Source organism: Manis javanica, chromosome 3 (assembly GCF_040802235.1).
Source record: "Manis javanica isolate MJ-LG chromosome 3, MJ_LKY, whole genome shotgun sequence".
NCBI classification, from domain to species: Eukaryota; Metazoa; Chordata; class Mammalia; order Pholidota; family Manidae; genus Manis; species Manis javanica.
Window position 1 is genome coordinate 40,300,610 of NC_133158.1, and position 7,717 is coordinate 40,308,326.

The following is a 7,717-nucleotide window of genomic DNA, read 5'->3' on the forward strand; positions in this document are numbered from 1 at the left end:
CCAGAACCTTTTATTCTGGAAATTTCCAGGCAGAGACAGAGGGCATGGGGGACCCTGGCAAAATCCAGCCCACAGAGCGTAAGGAGTGGGGTGACCCCAGAAAGGAAGGGCCAGCCTGATGCGGGACCCAGGAGATGGGGGAGCCCCTGAAGGCACCAGAGCTGGCCCAGAGCCATTGGGGCATGCTAAGTGGGGTGGGCGGCAGCTGGGCCCTGCCTGGTATCTACCTAGGGGCCACACCCTACCCAGGTCTCAGCCAGGTGGTCAGGGTGGGCATAGCCTGGTGGCCCATGAGGCAGACACAGCCCAACCCGGGTTGTACTGAGCACCCTGAGTGCCCAGCTGCCAGGAGGCACCCACTGGGGAGGCCGGGCCTGACATCCAGCCAGCACCAGGGCTTCTGCTGCCATGGCATGCCCTCTCCCCAGCTTCCAGGCCCAGCTGGCCTCAGCCCCTCCATGCAGAGCCCGGGGCGGCCCTGGGTCCCGTGCACCAGGAAGAAGCCTACGGAAGGTGCTGGAGGCTGCCTACACCTGCAGGCCCACTGTAGTCACCCCGACACCCAGCCCACCGCAGGGAGTGGGAGTGCTGCTGAGTCCCGGGGCCCCCATGCAGTTGCACCCAGCCGGCGGCAGGTCCCAGGCCCCACAGGGCCGCCACGGCACAGGGGGTGCCCTCTAGGGGTTGGCTTGCAGTCAAAGGGGGCTCGGACTTGCTCAGCTGGGCTCAGCAACAGAGCAAGCTAAAAACAGCGAGTACCTATGGAGACGCCAGCTCCGAGCTTGTGATGACCCCCAAAGGCAGCGAGCTCCTTCCCAGCTGCAAGGGGCCCAGAGCTCATGGCCAGCGGAGGCAGGCAGTGGGCCTGCATTGCCTGCCCTCCCAGAGCACAACGTGGGCCTTGCCCTCCCCTGCCCCTTAGCCAAGGTTTGCAAACCTCAGGGCACCTGAGACTCGCCTGGGAAGAGGGGCTTAAGTCTGGATTTCCATCGCCACCCAAGACCCAGGTAGGCAGGCCCTCGGGGTGGAGTATCCTGGTGGAGGGGGCCTCGGGCCTTGAACCAACTTCACTGGGGAAGGAGGCCAGGAGTGGGAGGGAGGCGGGTGAGGCCCAGCTTCCCTGCCCCAGGCCAGCAGCTAGACCGTCACCTCCCATATGTGGTGGACAGAGCAGAGGCTGACACCTGAGGGCACACAGGAGGCCGGGTCTCAGAACGCTGGGCCCACGTGGGGGGACCCTCCCCTGGGCTCTGGCTCCGCAGCCTGCTGCACGCGGCCTAGGGCTACAGCCTCAGCCCTCAGACCCTGTGAGTGGGGCAGCACATGGGACCAGAGCCCTATCTGCAAATGGGGAAAGGACCCAGTCCCCAGAGGCAGCAAAGCACAGCCAAGCCAAGCACCTGGTATCTCTCCGCAGGCCAAGCTTCTGAAGAGAAGCTCCAGTTTTCTAAACAGGAATCAGGCCAGGACCTTCTGCTGCTTTCAGGGCATCCTCCCGGTCTGAAGGCCACGAGCACCTCCTCCCTAGGAGGCCAGAGAGCCATCTCTGAGGGGCAAGGCCACCTCCCCTGCATCAAGGCCTGGGCTTGGAGGGACAGTGGGGCCAGAGTCCCCTCTAAATAGCTGGTTTGGGGAGCAGGTAGAGGCTGCAACCTTCAGGCAGCTGGACCTCCATCACCACCAGAGCCTACAGGTCCCCTGGAGCTCCACGTGGCCCAGTCCTGACCAGACCAGGCCCCAGGCCTCAGGGGCAGTGCTTGAAGCCTATCTCCGTGTATCACCTGGGGTCCCTGATACCCCTTCCTCCTGCCCAGGGCTGTGCTGGGCACACAGTGAGGCCCCAGCCCAGCCCCACCTGCTCCCAGGTCTGGCCAGGGGTTAGACCTTCGGTGCCCCACCAGCAGCCCAGTCCACAGGCTGCCTTGGGCAGCATCTGCCTGTGCAGCGCTGCCCCTATGGCCAGCTGCCAAGCACAGGCCCCTGGCACCCGGGCAGCCTCCAGTTGTGCTGTGCAGTGCCAGCAGCTTCTTGTCTTCCTCCCCTTCTGAGAGATGGGCTGTTCCTACTGCTTCCGGAAAGTGTTTGCTATTTGGCTCCTGGAAACACCATCTGATTAAACAGGCTCTGCCCCAGCTGCCAATCAGAAGCTGTAGGGGCTCAGGGCCCACCACCCTGCAGGAGGGGTGGCTGTGACAGCTCTGCCCTCCAGGTTGGGGCCCGGCCAACAGGACGTGGAAGAAATTGGGAAATCCTCCCTTGGAGCAAACATGTGGCTTCCCGCAGCAGCTTGCAGTGGAATCTCACTTTTCAGGCCATCATCCTCCAGCAAATTGGGCCTTGGGCCCAGGATTTCAAGTTCAAGAACAAGAAGGCCCCATCTTGCACACATGGACACACACAAGGGACACACGTGTGCTCATGTGTATACACATACCCAGTGCGTAGGTACAGACACACACATGCATTCACACATGTGTACACACAGATACCCATGAACAGGCAGTGGTCTCCACCCCACAGTGTGTTTACAGAGATATCAGTTAAACACCTAATAAGTAAGTGAACAGAAATGTAAATCACTGATAAAGTCCCATAAACAATGCCAAGTGGAAATCTGTTTACAACGTGCAGGAACGCAGACAAGCTGACAGACACCTCCCGCCCACCAGTTCCCCCGGACATCCTGGCTTCCTCCCCCCACATGCCCCATGCCCTCCCACCCATAGCCTGCAGCTCTGGGGATAGGGGCCAAGAAGGGGAACACCATGCTTGGGCAGGAATGCTTCCCTGGGCCAGCCAGAGCCTCCTGGACTCTGTCTGCAGGCAAACGGGCACGTCTGAGGGTGGGAACTGCCCCGGGGGGGCCTGCCAGGGTCGCGGAGCGGAGTGCAGCACAGGGACCTCACTGGCCACGCTGTCTCTGACTCTTCACAGGACACACGTCCCCAGGGCTGCACACATGCCTCTCCCACCACACTACTGTCCAGCCGTCCACACAGTGTCCCATGGTGGCTGGAGTGGTGGCTGCCAGGGTGAGCACCTGGCACGCTTGCTGGGGCCGGGGCAGCTGTGGGGGCATGGGGTGGGGGTGGGCAGCTGTGGGGGGTGGGGAGGCATGCACAGCTGTGGGTGACCTGGGTCTCAGGCTCCAGAACGGATGGGAAGACCTGGCCTCCCTGTGCCTCGGTTTCCTCCCAGGCAACACAGGTGTGAGCTTGCCGGGGCTGGGAGGGTTCCATGATGAGAGGTGAGTGGCACTTGGCCTGGCCCAGGGGCATGCAGTGCCCTGTCACCATCCTCAACCGCCCTGGGGCCGCACTGGGGGCACACACTGCGGGCCTCCAGCTCACTCAAGCCCTGTCTGGCTGCCCGCAGGCAGAGGTCCTGCAGCGGCCTTGCGTTAGGGCCCTTGCAGCCCTGCTCCTGGGGGCGCTGGTGCTCGTGCGGGCCCTGGCTGTGGCACGCACGGGGCTGAGGTCACACTAACATTCTCCTACATGCAGGGTGGAAACAAAACCAAAATATTATTACAAGGCTAAGTTCTGCTTCACAGCTACCTTTAGCAGATGACAGGCTTGTTTTAGTTCCGTCTAAACAACTTTCCCTTCCAGCGGCTGCCTGTCTTTCTGCTCACAGTCCCTGAAGGGACAGAAGTGAGGTGGGATGGTTCAGAGGCCACTTGTCCAGCTCAGCACAGAGCCACGTGCCTGAATGTGGGGGTCCCCAGCCACCCCAACAACACTGTCTCCAGAGAGCCCCCACTTTCCCCTCGGGGGGCCCTGGCCAAGCCAGTCCCATTGTTGGGGTGGCTGGGGGGCGTGCTCCCATCAGTGCTGGGGCTCTGTGTGGCCCCCAGACTCCCAAGGCCCCTGAACAACTGCGTCTGGACAGGACAGAGGAGGGCTCAGCCTAGCATTGTTCAGGCCCCCACCCCAGCTGGCCCTGGTTGAGGGTGCACACGCCACCTTCCAGGCCTGCGGGTGCAGCTGTGGACCCACAGGCATCACACACTTGGTCGTCAGGATTCTGGCGCTCTTTCCAGATCGCTGCAAGGTCACTTGGCTATAAGAAACAAGCCCTTTGGGGTCACTAGGGCCTTCAACTCTCTGTACCATCCAGGGAGCCTGGCTCCCTGCAGCTCAGTACAGAATCATCTCCCTTGGTAGAAACGGCAGGACAAGGCTAGAAAGGGTGCCCACGGTCGGCCCCCGGCAGCTCAGAGGCAGAGCAGAGAGCTCTGGCTTAGCTCATATATTTCTTATTCTCCCTTGTTTGCAATGAAAACATTTAAACGATGCCTTTCGCTCTGCATGCATTTTTTGGCTGCCTTCTAGAAGCTTCTGTGGCCAGTGTCCTCTGTACATGCCGTCTAGACCGTCCCCTTGGGCTCAGTCCCTCTGGAGAGCATCTGCTTCTTTTCCAAGTTCTCTCTCTGCCCACAGTGGACTCAGAGGCGCGCCCCCAGCCCCTCCGAGTGCATCAGAGGCTCACGGTTGTCAGGAGTGTTTGTTTGGGGTCTGCCCCGGGCAGGTCGCCAGCCTGAATCGCTGACGGCACCTTCTCCTGACCTCAGAATGGACAAAGCAACCCCCATTTCTATTCCTCGGTCTTCTCAGTGGAGATGAGAGGAGGCTTATCAGTCACCATGGCGCAGTGATGCTGTAGTAACAGACACTCCCAATGGCCAGCAGCTCAATGACTACGGTGGCTTTTTAGCTCACATGACAGGTCTGCTGAGTCCAAGGGGCTCTGGTTCGTGTGGCCCTTACTGTGGGGCCTGGGCCGATGGACAGGCCACTGTCTGCAGCTCTGCCACTCACCACACTGGCATGGTGCATTGTGCACTGCCTCTGGAGGCTTCCCCCAAACTGGCACATGTCACCTACACTGCACGCATCAAGCACCCAGCTGACCTAACCCTGGAGGCAGTGGGGGCAGCAGGGACAGGCCCACTCTGAGCTGGGGCAGGCCAGCAGGGTTAACATGTAAAATGCACACACCCAAACTTCCTGAGCCCCAACACCTGTCTGAGAATCATCCACTGGGCACCTCTCCAGACCAGTTGGGCTTCCCAGGGGAGGAGGCTGTGGCCATGCCCTCCTCTGTGGGTCCCAGCACAGGGTCACCTTCCCAAGGCCTGCCAGGTCCCTGACTCCTCTCACCTTTAAACCACCACCCTCCAGCCCCAGATGATGCCTCTCAACTGCAGGTTTCTTCCTGCTTCTCAGAACATTTGACAACAGGACAGGATAGTGTCAAGGACGTCAGAGGGATGGGCTGTGCAGCCCCAGCACCGGGAACCCCCGGGGAGCTCTGTGCCGGCAGGCTCTGAGGCCCATCGTGCGCAGGGGAAGGACACTGATGATTCATGTCTGCTCAGCAGAGGCAAGGCCCCTGTGCTTTGCTCTTTGCACGAGATCCGAAAATGTTCCCCATGAAGCAGGTTCTGTCTCAGAGACAAGGAGGTCCCAAGAGCCCCCTGGAAGGGATCATGGGGAGAGGACCCGCATCAGGACCCCAGAGAGAGTGGTGGTCCCAGGACAGCAACCTGCTCCTCCTGGAATGTGAGAACAGGACATCAGCCCAACAACAGGACATCTGAGGGGCAGACCAGCACCAGGGGACCTGCAAACCCCAGGCCTGCTGCCCCAGGAGGAATTCAGGGTAGGGACAAAAGGCCAACCACCCAGGGCAGCAGAACCAGGCAGAGGCCCCACCCCAGGCTGCGGGCAGGGGCTGCAGCGGTAGAAGTGTGGCCTGGAGGCTGGGCACATGGAGGATGAGGACAGGGTGGGGTCCAGCCTCAGGGGACCACGAGGTAGGGAGCTGGAGCACAGACATAGCCCTCCGCCGCCAGCAAGGTGCTTGCAGACCGTGTGGAAGGCTCCCTGGTGACCTGCAGGAAGATCCTGGCTTCCCTAACTCCAGGTCAGCTTGTGTCAGCAGAGAGGGGCACTCCAGAGTAAACCCCAGCAACACAACTTAACCCCTGTGCCGACCCCGTGACCCCAAGAATGCAAAGTGGTGCAACACGTGGAAGATTAATCACTCCACTAGCCCCGAGCAGGAAGAATAGTAACACAACATAGGACTTTCTCAGCAGAAGCCAAAAGGAATTCAGGAAAATTCGCCCTCTCTTCCTAACAGGAGGCCTAAGAATTAGGTTCCAAAGAATGGTTCCCATTCTTTGACAGGTTAAGCACCTGAGAACAAACACGTACTCTGTACCTATAGAAGATGTTCGATTTCGCCCTAAAAGCAGTCAGGCATGTGCACATATATGCAAGCAAGCACACACGGCATACACACACACAGCGTATGCACACATACACATGGACACACAGCACACATGCACATGGACACATGGCACACACACACACATACAAGTGTGCACACCACACATGCACACACACACATGCACACACAGGTGATCATATATGAACCAGACACCAGTTCCCTGTATGCATGTACACACACATGTACATACATGGATGTGTCCTGTGCGCACATGCATGCATGCATGCTCACTCTCACACACATGCCCCATGGTTGATAGGTCCCCAAGAGAGCAATGGGGCCTTTGGGAAGGCAGCCAAGTTGCCTGGGTGGGGCTGGGGAAAGGACCGCCCAGGCCTCTGAGGGCACTGCCTTGTCCATCCCACATCCCAGCCCAGCTCCTCCACAGGACAAGGCCCTAGTGAGCAGCATCAATGTCTCGCAGGCTCAGAGCAAAGTCGCAGTCATGCACAGCATCCAGCTCAGGGGAAAATGACTAGGGAACCCAGGGCCCATGGCTCTGGGGCAGGAGCAGCCAATGGGCAGGGGAGCGACTGCCCCACACCCCAGCCAGCACTATTGTCCGAGCTGTGCCACAGCGATGGGGCCTGCTGCCCACCTGGCCTGCGTGGTGCTCGAGCTGCTCCCAGCCAAGCCCAGTGGAGTCAGCAGCATCTGACACCCAAAGCCAAGAGCCCTGCAGCCCAGCAGCCCCCAAGCAACCGCCGAAGTGCGGTCATCCTGAGCAACCTTGTTCTCTTCTGGGAAATGGGGGCCCCACCTGCTCCCAGGGCCGGGTCTTTGTCGCAGGGACCTGCCTCAGCCCTGGGTCCTGAAACAGGGCCCTCACACTGGACCCATCCAGCCCCTAGGGCCTGAGTCCTGGCTTGGGCAGGTCACTCACCCTCTCCCCAGCCTCAGAGTCCTGGGCCTGAAGACTCTGGCTGCTGTTGAGAAGAAGCGACCCCTCCCGGCTCTGGCCCACCCCCACAAGCACCCTGAGGACCCGAATGCAGTGTGCCTGTGATGAAGCAAGCTGCCCGGGAACGCTCCTGCATCCGGAGAACCTGGAGGACCCAGAGGGCAGGAGCCTGACCCTGTTGGGGCCTCTTCCCTTTCCAGACCAAGTTCTCTCTTGCTGTCCCAAGCTCGACAGCCAGGCACATGGGGCCCTGGTGCAGGTGACTCTGGTGCCCCAGGGTGCAGGAACCAGTGGGGCCTGGGGGCTGCTTGCTGAGCCCAAGTTGGGGTACTTAGGAGGGTTTGGACTTGAGCTTGTGCTGGTGCTGCCCTGCGGTGACCTCCAGGGTCTAAGGGCATCTGGGAGGGACCTGAGTCTGTGGGGACAGAGGGCAAACTGTGCAGCAAATTCTAGAGATCCTTCAAGATTGCCCGACCTCTCCCCTACACCCTCCCGCACACGACCCTCACCCAGTCTGGG